General features: G+C 51.0%; 1 protein-coding gene across 10 annotated transcripts in view; it reads left to right on the top strand.

Moving 5' to 3' along the window:
* The window catches only part of ADARB1 (adenosine deaminase RNA specific B1), a 114,332-nt gene that overhangs the window by 52,522 nt on the left and 49,764 nt on the right, over positions 1–12,046 (top strand). For 3 of the 10 annotated variants that reach the window (XM_060100370.1, XM_060100364.1, XM_060100368.1), the window contains one exon: positions 1,513–1,599. The exons of 6 other annotated variants lie outside the window; for them this stretch is intronic. The gene's annotated coding sequence lies outside the window, so the exon portion shown is untranslated. Of the gene's footprint in view, positions 1–997; positions 1,083–1,512; positions 1,600–12,046 lie in introns of those variants that run through there. One more of the 10 variants, XM_060100367.1, reaches the window with a different exon arrangement.

Below are 12,046 nucleotides of genomic sequence, written 5' to 3'. Positions count from 1 at the left end.
GTGCTCTGGTCATGACTAAATACAGAATAATGGATCCAGATACTTAAGACTAATATGTAAAAGAAAAATGGGAGATTCATTTACAGATACAGGAAAAATCTGGTATTCTTTCCTTGCTTCCTCATGGAGGGACTTGTAGAAATCCAGCAGTGCCCTCCTGTGGACAGATTCGGTGTGGAGTCACCCCTCTGTAAAATTCGAAATGCTGAATTTATCAGAGAACCCCTGCCCCTCCTGTGCAGATGGAGAATTCTGGAAGGCTGTCTCCTGACCGCCTTACTACCCGGGTGCTGTGGGCCCTTGCTGGTCTTACGGTCTACGGATGACGTTTTGGACGTGGGCCAGGGCATTCGATGTGGTCTCTCCATCACTCCCTCAAGTTTGTGGGGCAGCAGCTGGCAGCGGCGATGAGAGCTCCGTGGGGCCCGTTCTGGAAGAACAAAGCCCAGAGCTGCTTAGAGGAAGGGGTGGGTCTCTTGGATCACGGTGGAACTCAGGCCTCTGCAGCGCTGCCCGGGCGGGCACTGGGGCGAGACATGGCTGGGGGGAAGGGAAGTGAGTGGTGTCTACTGCTGCTGTGACAGAAGTAGGGGCCAGAGGCAGGTGGCCTGTTCTCCCCCCTGCGGTAGGGGCCGCAGGCTTCGTGGGGGCGGGAGGAGTCTTGAAAGGTGTGTATTTTCCAGGCAGATGGCATGGGGAGGTGGGCAGGGGGCAGGGGGTCAGGGGCAGGAGAGAACCCCAGCAGCCTGGTGGGCCCAAGAGGGGCTGCGACTGTGGTGGGTGGGGGCATGCAGGGGCAGGGCCGAGGCCGGCTGGGCGGAGGCACGTGGGGGTGCGGGAGAGGAGACCAGGCCTGCTTGGGTTCTGTTTTTCAGTTTTTACCGGCGATGTCTTCAAAATCAGACAAGTCACGTAATTTAGAAGGGCATTTGGTGGAAAGCAGCGGTCCACAGTCCTCGCCCTCCCCAGAGGCAGCCCTGCTTGTTCTAAAGAGTTGCAGATCCCTGTGGTTCTGGATTGGCCAGTGTGAGGACTGGCTGCGGGGACAGAGGCACAGCGTGAGGAGCTTCACCAGGAGGAAGGTGAAGCAGCAGCGCCTGTCCAGGCCCAGCCCGTCTGTCCTGGTGTTCGGTCTGCTGTGTGTGAACCCACCCATAGTTGGGGCAGCCGCTGGAGGGGGTGTGATAAAGGGCACCTGTGTGCTGTCTCTTGGGGAGGTTCCCAGAAGCTGCCACGTGACGCTTCGGTTTCCATCCCAGTGGGTAGAACTGTCGTCACGTGGCCATGACCAGTGGCAAGAGGGCAGGAAAGGTCGTTCTCCGTGGCTGGCTGGGCGGGTGCTGTGCTGTTGGTGCAGATGGCAGTCTCTGCCATGCTTCCTGTTCCTTAATAATACACTTGCAATTATTGGATTTGTTAATTTTGGACAATATCTATTGACTTTCAGTTTAGATACAGGAGGATTTAGCTCACTTACACTTCTGCCTTCCCTTCTTTTCCTGTGTCATTTAGGAGTGCTTTTGGCTGAAAGTAACAGAAACTATGACCTATGGTGTCTTGAACAACTGGGGATTGATTCATTTCCTAAGTAAAGCAAAGGTAGGTTTTTGCTAGAGTTGACTCAGAGCACAACCACATCAGGAGTCTGGTTCTGTGTCTCTGCAGTTCTCCTAACCATTCACGTTTGCAGTGTGGCTGCTGCAGCTCCAGCCATCACATCTATGTTCAAGGCAATAACAGCTGGGAAGGAAGGAGCAAGCAGTGCAGCCCATTTCTGTCGTTTTCATCAGGGGCATTCCAGAAGCCTCTGCATATTTTCATTTATATCTCATTGGTCAGAACCATGTTGTGTGGCCAGCTGTAGTCACAAAGGAGACTGAGAAAACGAGTATTTAACTCTTGTAACATCTCTGCAAAAGGGGTCTTGGGGAGGAGCGTTGGGTCAGCCAGCCAGGTTGACAGCCATGTTCCCTGCTGGTTGTCTTAGGAACTGCGGATTCTTAGCCAGTTTCTTGGACCTTGGACCGTTTCCTGGCTCCCCACTGTGTCAGGTGTACCTGGCCACTTACCCTACCCTGCCCATCACCTCCTCCTCACTCTCCACTGTTCAGCTTCTGTCAGGTTTGGTTTTCTGGGCTTTTTAATGTTATCAAAGTAGAAAATTTTATTTCCTGTTTTGTAACCATGGTTCACTCAGTTTCAAACCCGTACATGGCATTTATGTTATTATGATTAGCAGACGGTGTTCACTACGGAGCCAGGTAAGATGCAGGTGACGGTTCCTCCTCCGTCACACTTGTGCGTGCAAAGGAAAATTTTTAAGTGATTTCTGCTTTAGGACACTACAGTAATTGCCGAAAGTCATGCCACATTTTAACTTGCTTTATAGTTGGGTCGTGTCTTTTTTGCTCGGTGCTGTCTTTCTCCTGCATTCTTGCATTGCCTGGGGTGGTAGAGTGGGGTGGTGAGAGGTGGCTGCAGCCTGAGCTTGGGGCAGTTTGCTCGCTTCCCCGCTCTGGTCTCCTCACGAGTCAGCGGTGGCAGCAAGAGGTGCTGTAAGCCTTCCTCTGCGGTCCTGTTGAGAGACCCGTGTGGTTTCTCGTCTTTTCCAGCTGATTCATTCTGTGTTTGGAATCCATTCATTCCTTCTTCTTGAAATCTATGTATTTTCCATTTTATTTCAAATTGAGACTATGACTTTCTCTTACTATTTGTGGGTTTTTTTTTTCTGGGATTTTTTTTAAAGCTGCCTTTATTGAGGTACAGTTTACATGCAGTAAAAATCACCCTTTGTACGTGTTCAGTTAGATGTGCTCTGGCAGTGTGTGCAGTTAGCACGGCACCACCCCCGTGTCCTTCGTCCCAAAGGTTCCCTCTTGCCCACTCAGCTGTCCTGATCCATCCTGACCACAGAGTGGCCCTGTCCGGCGTTGGCGTCCTGTGTCATTGCCTACTTTGGACAGGACACCAGGACGCAGCGGTGAGGGGTGAGGGCAGGCCACGGGGCGCCCACGCCATCAGGCGCCCACGCGTCCAGCGTGCCGCCAGCCCCGGGCGGACGGGGGTAGGTAGCACTGTGAGGTCACGCTGGGACAGCAAGAAAAAGCCTGTCTCACACCCTGAGCACGGCTGTCCTGCGTTCCTGCCCCGAGCCCAGAGAGCCACTTCCTGCAGAAAGGCTTCTGGTCACTGGCTTTGCGTCAGCCAGTTTAAAGGACCCGTGAGGCAGTGGTGTGGGAGGCTTACAGCTGGTGTAGATCAGGGAGTGGCTTGATTTGTAAAGTCAATTTTATCAAATAATTTATAAACTTCATTCTCATAAGTTGGGTTCCTGGTATGGAATTGGAAAGCGCAGTTTCATACACCTGTTCCAATCTTTAAAAAATTATTGCTTTGCTTATTTACGTGTAATATAATTTGACAGTTTCATTATTTTAGCTTAGTATTTCAAATAGGTTTTATAATTAAGATAAAATACAAAAGCAAAAAAAACCCAAATAGTCTACACATACTATCAAGTTCTGAATGTGTGGTGACAGATTGCTAATTTTAATAAGACTAAATTAACCCAAATTTGTATATGTGTGTTTGATCTTTAGTGAGGAGTTGCCAACATAAGGTGAAGAAATAATGTGAATGTTTAAGGTTTAAAATTTCTCTTCCATGAGCCCTTGTCTTGCAGCTGCTCGTCCCTACGGCCATGTTGACCCACACGCCCATCTAGTGTCCTGTCCCTGCCGCCACTTGCTCTCCCCAGGCTGACTGTGCAGCAGTGTGCGCTGGGACAGGGTCCCGGGGCAGGGGGTGGGTCTGGCCAGGCGGCGGCCGGGATCAGTGATGGAATCCAGGGGCTGAAAGCCCTGGCTCAGACTCTGCCCACAGGGTCCCAGAGAGCTAGACGTTCAGAGTGAAGGTAGACTTTGGCCAGCAGGGCTCTCTGGGGCCCGGGCAGAGTGAGGGACCTGCCCCCGCGCGTCCCGCTGAGCATCCACCCAGGACGGCACCCACCTCTCCTGGGAGCCTCCCAGCAGTTCGGGGATACAGATCTGGGGTGGGGGTATGTCCTCCAGCCCCTGTGCCCTCGGGTCTGTGGAGGTGAGGCCTGGGGGCTGCCCTGCACCGGGACTCAGGATTTTATAGGCCCCCCCACCTCCGTAGTTGACCACCTTGATGGGACCTGAGCTGGGATCGTACTCCGCTCTCAGACGGGGGGATATCCCGTCGCCGCCCTCCGGCCCGGCTTCATCGCCTCAGTAACCAGATTGCTCTGGGCTAGACTTCCTTTGAATTCTCTAGTCATGAATTTCAGTGATATTGCTGAGAAAAATGTGAGTTTTCGTTGTTTTTTATCACCTTCTCTGTGCACATGGTGTCTGTTTGGTGGCAGATTCAGACCTTCATTTCTGGGGAGTTCTCTTCTCTCACAGCTCTGGTGTGTTCCCTGGCCGTGTGTCTGGTCCTTAGACCCACGAGTCCTGTGCCTTTGGTTCTCCACCCTGCAGGTCCAGGCTGTGATGCCTCTGATCTCTTTTTAAGTTTTTTCTTTGCCATTCAGTCTTGTTTGAGTTTTTAGTCAGATCTGACCATTTTTGTCCTTTTGTACATTGCTTGTACATATGCATGTTTATGTTGGTTCTTTCATGTACACATACCCGGTTTAAAAAAAAAAACGAACCGTGGGATCAAGTATACATAGGTTAACTGGGTCAGAGGTTTTTCTACTCTAGACTGAGCAAAATCACTCTCTTCTTTAAAGGCCCAACCAGATTTACTTTATACTTCAAAAAGTATATGCTCTAGGGCTTCCCTGGTGGCGCAGTGGTTGAGAGTCCGCCTGCCGATGCAGGGGACACGGGTTTGTGCCCCGGTCCAGGAAGATCCCACATGCCGTGGAGCGGCTGGGCCCGTGAGCCACGGCCGCTGAGCCTGCGCGTCTGGAGCCTGTGCTCCGCAACGGGAGAGGCCACAGCAGTGAGAGGCCCGCGTACCGCAAAAAAAAAAAAAAAAAAAAAAAAAAAGTATATATATAAAAAAAAGCATATGTTCTAATTTGTTTTTAATAATCAGTAATAGAAAACATTGTTTTTAAAGGATGGTTCAAAAATAATCTTTAAAGAAATACCTGTCTAAACCATGGCTATCAATTGTACACCCAGTTCAGTTTCAAATTTACGTTCAGACTTGATGACACTATTTGTTTCAAACTTTCCTTCAGTCTGTAGCTAGGAATCAGAGCTCTCTGTGCGCAGCCCAGGCCTCTCAGATTTGAGATGGCCTCTGCTGCCGGCATTACTCCATGGGCCACCTAAGCCATCTGGGGCTATTCTGTCATCCGTGGGTCACCGCAGCCATTTGTGGGCCACCTTAGTCATATGTGGGCCACCTGAGCCATCTGTGGATCACCTTAGGCCTCCGTGGGCCACCTGAGCTGTCTGCGTGCCATCATCTGTGGCTGCTTCCTTGTTTTGGGTGGCTTTAGGCTATTGGAACTAATTTTAGGGCCTTCAATTCAAGTGTCTCCCCACCCCGTTTTTTTCAAATCCAACACCTGTACTTATCTGATCAATGTAAATTTTTATTTTAATCCAAAGTTCCTTGGTAAAGTCACTTCAAAAGAAAATGGAAAAAGCTTACTTTAGTTCGTGATCTTAATTGAGTGGAGGAAGCTTGCAGGTGTCCTGCAAGCTACGCTCAGCCTAATCTCCTCGGAACTGTCTTGCCGTAGAAAGTGGAAATGTGCTTAGTTGAAGAAATACGTGCGTGTTACTTTGACCTAATATTGTGAGGAATCTTAACAGATTAAAAAAGTAAAGTTGAGTGGCCGACTTTTGCGGCGATGGCGGCCTTGTGGAGGGTGAAGAGCTTGGGTTCCGAGAGGGGAGTGTCTTGGGTTCTGAACATTGTCCTGCCGCCTGCCCAGTTGTGACCTTGGACAGGTCACCTAGCCTCTCCAGCTAGCTGCTCCTCTTCAGAAGGTGGTGGTGCTGATGATACGGCCGCAGCTGAAGCCAAGGGGGCCCCTCCCGTGCCCTGCACACTGTCCTCACTTGGTCTCCCCAGCAAGCCTGGGGGGAACCATCGCTGTCACCTTGGAGCCGAGAGGGTGAGAACTTGCCGTGGCCCCAGGCTAGAAGGAGGTGGAGCAGGGCTTCAGCAGGGGGCCTGCTCTGGGCTTTGTGCTGATGACCCCTGTGCTGTAACCATGGCCATGCTGTACGGCCGTGCAGGTTTTACACTGCACAGAAACGCTTGAATGGCATCCCTGCTGGTTGTAAAACAAGTGGTGGTTGTGTCCAGGCCGCCCCTCGTGCGGTCATTGCAGAGTCTCCTTTACTAAGATTTGGTGACATTTAACTCGAGTGACTGGCAGGTGATGGTCACTCAGTACACTCGTCCTGTGCACACCACCTCAGTGGCTGTTCCCTCCCCCAACCGCCTAGCTGCAGTGCCTTTCCCGGCTCTGTCTACACTCAGTACTCAGGGCTCACCCACTCTCACCTCTGTGCAGGTGAGTCCCACACCTGAGTCTCCAGCCCAGACCTTTCTCCTGCTCTCTAGGCTCAGACCCCGGGTCCCCCAGCATCTTCTGGGGAGTCGCCTCATCTCCAACCTGGGACATCAGATTGACCTCCCGGCGGCACCCCCATCCACAGGCCTCCAATCTCAGCAGCTCTGTCCTTCTGGGCTCTCAGGCCAAAAGCCGGGGCTGTCCTTTCCCTTCTGCACCAGATCCAAGCTATCAGGAGAGCCTGCCTACTGTGCCACTAGGGTGCATCAAGTCTGGTTATTTCTTACCTTGTCCACGGCCGTCAGGCGCTGACCATTGGATCTGTTTGCACTGGTCTCCTAACCTGTCTCCCTGCGTCAGCCCTGCCCCACACCCGTCCTTCCCCAGAGGCCAGAGGCCAGGCCCCATGAAAACTCCCGGGCAGAGTGAGCCGACCCTCCAGTGCCGGCCTCCTGGCTGTTCCTGGGCCACGCCGGGCTCTGGCTCGGCGCCTTCGCCCTCTGTCTTCTTGGGACGCTCTTCCCCGGGGCCTCCTGTCAGCCTCCTCAGCGCCTTAGTCTTGGCTTCATTACTGTCTTCCTGGAGCCGTGTACCGTCCTCTGACACGCGAGTCCTTTACTTGCTGGTGACGCTCACTGCTGACTGGGTTTCTTTTCCTGTTGGACGTGAGCCCCATGCGAGCCTGTGAACGTCCTCTGTTCACCGACAGAGCCCTGGCCCCGAGGATGGTCCCGGCACATCGTAGGTGCTTGCTCCCAGTTGGATGAGTGAGTGAATGTTTGCTGTGTTTCCTATTAAGAGGTATTTCTGAGGCACCATGGTATTAAATCAAGCACCATTACAGTTTCCTGTGTGTTGATTATATGTGTATAACTAATGAAGAACTGACTCATTTAGAGACTGTAGGATTCTAATGGAATAAACTCCTTGTTTCCTTCTTGAAAGAGTAGAAAAAAAGTTTTTAAGAGTCTTATCCTAAATTAATAGTCCAGGAACATTAAGTGTTGGAGTCTTTACTCTAGGACATAGATAAATAAAATTAATAAGGTACCAGGAATGTCAGATGCTAAATGGTGTACAACTATTTCTGACATTCTCCTAGAATTCAGCAGTTATTAACTTGCAAAGATGTAACAGCTGAAGTCCGAAATTGGTGTACTTTTAAAATTGGAAAAAGCTTTAAAGTGTTCTTTTAGATTATTAACTGTCAATTCAATGGTTCTAGAAACCATATCTGATGCAGCAAATCATTGCCATTCTGCTATGAATTTCTTGATCCCCACGAATACAGGTATTCCATTTTTATGCTCCTCTTAAATAATCCTAAAGGTAGCAGAAAGAAATGGGAAGAAAAAAGAAGAACATGATAGATGGAGAGAGAGGATGTTGCTTCACCTTTGGGAACTTCTCATGGAATGGCTCTAAGATAAGTTAAGACGCGCTGAGAAGGGTGGTGCTCTGTTAGGGCCCCTCCCGTCCACGGCCCCAGACGCTGCATCAGGGCACCACTTGCCTTGTCATTCCGGTGGGTTCTGACTCACTCTGATTTTCAAGAAAGCGGAAAACATGACATTTATTAGGTGAGGAAGATTAACTGTGCTTTCGGTCGTGTCATTTGATGAGAAAAAACAAATGATCACTTTATGAAGTGAAGGCTATATGCATGTAACTGCCACTTTTACCTGACTTTTTATACGAACGTAGAGCGAATGTGAAATCGGGTTGTACGATGTGATAGTAGGAAGCCAGCTTGTCCTTGTGTTTCATAGACTATTCGGTGCTCTTTAGTTAGAAGGAACCTAAACAGACTCGATGTTGTCGAACCAGGCGTCTTGAGAACCATGCTGCTGTCCCTGCTGCACCCGCGGGGTAGTCGGGAATGGAGGTGCTGCAGGTGCCGTGGAGACGCCGGGCCACATGCCCCACCCCGCAGGACATGGAGCACCCGTTTGGGTCAGGAGGGAGAAGGGAGTGAGGAGGCCTTTTGGGGGGTCTCCATGAGAACAGCCAGGCAGGGCAGAGTAAACCACTTAGGATTGGCCAGTTTGAGTGACCCTGGCAGGCTCTGGGCTGTAGCGGTGGTTTCTGGTTGCCTGGTCCCTGCCTGAGTGATCTGGGGCAGAGGCCGGGCAGCAGGGCCCTGGCGGGAGGTGAGAGCTCAGTGTGGGCTGTGGTTTGCATTGCTCCTGGCCGAGCCCTCTGCTGTTTCTGTAAATCAGCCCATCCGGGAGGGGCAGTCTCTCCTTCCCAGGGTCTGCAAGGCCCCCAAATGCCAGAGCATCAACAAAAAGAAAATACAGTTAAAATAATTTGCCACATAGACAACTAGTGTACAGAATCCAGGAAAGCAGAGTTAGAAAGACTGCCGGTAGGAGCTGAGCTGCACCTGCAGCTGGGGACGGGGTCGGAGGGCATGCTCTTAGGGTTGCACTCTGGTCCCTTCCCAGGGCAAGCGGTGGCTTCTGTCCCACCAGTGCCCACTGCCTGGAGCCCCGGGGAAGGGGTTCTGCAGGGCCGCGTCTTCTGTGGAGCATGTCCGGACGGGCACACACACAAATGTAAGAGTAATAGGAGCTGCTTGATGTGACAAAACATGGCTCAGGCTCCACGTGCAATCGTGGTGAAGCCGGCGTTAATTCGTTTGCACCTTTGGAATAATAATTTGGAAAAGCAATGCTGGCATTACCAGGAAAGGAACACTTTTTATGCAAGACACGGTCAGTTGTGTGGAGAGAAAGATTTTGACGCATCGATTAACTTTTCTGTTGCTGAAGGGCTCTGCTACTCACACCCTCCCTGCACGCTGACTCCCCCCCAAGACACCCCCGTCCTCAGGGCTCTCGGATGCAGTTGCCTTTTGTGCCAAGGACAGAGCCCCTAAGATGTAGGAGAGCATCTACACAGCGTGTCTGGATGAGGGGGGCTGAGGGCTGTGGGTTGTGCTGGGCCAGTCCAAGTGTGGGTCCCGCGCCCTGAGATGTGTGTGTGTGTGCACGTGTCTGTGAGCTTGCATGTGTGTGCGTGCGTGTGTCTGTGCATACGCGTGTCTGTGCATGTGTGTGCGCGTGCATGTGTGTGTGCGTGTGTCTGTGTGCATACGCATGCGTGCGTGCGTGTGTGTGCCCTGCTCTGCACCCCCCAGCAAGCCAGGCTGGGTGGGAAGGGGAGGTCGTGCCTGCCTGGCACCAGGTGCCCACGTGCAGGTGGGGCCAGCAGTGTCCCCAAGCCACAGGGTCCTGCGCCCCTGAGCAGTGCTGCGTGGGAGCGTTACTTTGGGCAGTGTTATTTTGTGAATTGGACTCTTGGTGGTTCTACTTCATTATTTGAGGAATTGTGTATATTCTGGAGACGTTGGGGTTTTTTAGGCAGGACTCTGTTTGATGGGGAGATGGTGTCACCCACACCCCCGCCCCCGGAGTCATGTCCCTGCCCACTTTGAAGGGCTGAGGGCCCCTCCATCTGCGCTTTGAAGAGTGAGCCTGGGGCGGGGGAGGAGCTGCCCTCCCACGTGTCCATGAGGGCCGTCGCAGTCGCGCGGCTCGGATGCTTGGTTGAGCGCCCACCCCAGTGGCCGGGGGCTGGGACGGGGCCGGGCTGGCCAGGGCTGGCCCCGCTCATCGCGGGGACGCTGGCCATGGGGACTGTGCTCAGCACCCGCTGGTGTAAAAGGAGGCGCAAGAGATGCTCTGAGAGGTAAGGTAACTCCTTTGTCTTTCATCCTGAAGTGCAAATACCGGGCTTCCAACGCGGTGCAGTGCGCCAACGTGTTCTGACCTGCCTGTGAGTATATCTTGTGGATGCCGGTTACTTCTGCTTTCCCTCTAGAGTGCGTCTCTTTTCTTCTGTTGGCATTTCGTAGAGTTTTAGCTAGGGACTCACAAAGGTAGATTTAAAATCATGTCTCTAAACATGTCTAGAAATCACGTTAGCTTCAAGGTTTAAAGTATTTTTTAGGAAGACATTTATGAAAGCTTTGAAGTGCGTAGCTTTGAGTCCCAGGAGATTTTCCCTCTAGAGACATGCTGTGTAGTTTCTCCTTTGCTGCCACTCTTTCTTACTGACTGACATTTCTAACGTCAAAACTACTCTTCATGCCGTGGTAAGCCTGTGGCTGCCGCCGTTACAGTGTTTTTTCCTTTTAAAAATACGGAGAGCAAATTCCTTCCATTCAACACTCCAGATAATTTCAGTCTTTAATTCAACTTGATGTGTTAAGATCAATATTTTTTTCTTAACACCAGATTTAAAAGTTGCCTGTGACTATAAAAGTCACAGACTGCTGGCTTTGGGGTGAATTGTTGCTTTGAGAGGTGTTGAGAGTTTGCTGTCTCCACGTACTGTGCGTTAACCAACAGAAAATGTCTGAGGTGCAGAGATGCTCCTGCTGAAGCAGTAGCCAGTTGTCTTCCGGGTGCCACCTCGTTACCCAGCAGCTGATAGGGCTGGAACGGGCTCTTTCTCCAGCACCGCATCTTTGGGGTCTTCTGCGGCAGGAGACAGTCATCTCTCCAGGAAATAAAAGGAGCCACAGTTCTTTAGTGCGGCTTCCCAAGAAGAGGAAGAAGAAATTCATTTTGGAGTCAGCAATCTGGGGTAAGAGCATCTTGCTCACTGTAACGCAGACGCTTGTCCTAATGGAGCTCTGTGTCTAGGAGCGGTGGGGCCCTGTGATGTGTGACCCCCACGGGCACCATGCCCACCATGTGTGTCCAGGACAGAGGCACCGTCCCCAGGGCACGTGGGCGTAGCCTCCTCGGCGTGTCCCTGCTGCTCCCGACCTGCACCTGGTTACAGCGTCGGTGTGTTTGCCCTCCTCAGTCAGGCATGAAGGAGCAAGATGGCATTAAGACGAGCAGTAGGAGATTAAGACAAAGGCAGAAGCCAAAACTGCAAGAAATTTTCATGCAAATCCCCGAAATTTAGACTCGCTGCTATTTTTTCTCCATGGCTCCTCATCACTAAACATAAATTCGGGAAAACTTGGAGAGGCGTAAGAACAATTCTGTCATCATTCTTTTGGAACTTATTGTAAGTCACATGGTTTGTATGAGTTCCACTGTATACAATTTCTAAATGTCTTCAAACATTCTAGAATCTTATTTTTCAGTAGGAAAACCATTCCCAAGTACGTTGCGGTTTCAGACCAACATCTTGAGAAATCGGGTGTTAGGAGATGTAGCAATGCAGCCCCGTGTGTTAAGTAAGTGAGTCGTGCTCACTGGACATTCCTGTGTGTGTAGATTCATTGTGAACGCTGCTGAACAACATTAGGTATGTGTTGATACCTGTTCCTATTTATAACATGCCCTATATTTGAAACTAATAAGAATGCCTGTAAAAATTATGAGTATTACTAGGACTGGCCATCCCATTTATACCAAATTGGGACAGTTTTACAAAATGTGAAATGTAGTCTTTTAGTATTGTATAATTTTAAAGTGCTCCAAATCCTGTGTAAAGACTGGTATAACATGTGCCTTTTTGAATTTAGTTCGAAGGGTCACTCCCTTCCACAAGGCAGGGTACTGGCTGTTTACC

Source organism: Mesoplodon densirostris, chromosome 5, assembly GCF_025265405.1.
Source record: "Mesoplodon densirostris isolate mMesDen1 chromosome 5, mMesDen1 primary haplotype, whole genome shotgun sequence".
In the NCBI taxonomy this organism is placed as follows: Eukaryota; Metazoa; Chordata; class Mammalia; order Artiodactyla; family Ziphiidae; genus Mesoplodon; species Mesoplodon densirostris.
The sequence above is the reverse complement of the archived record's forward strand: the minus strand, read 5'-3'. Positions and strand labels throughout refer to the sequence as shown.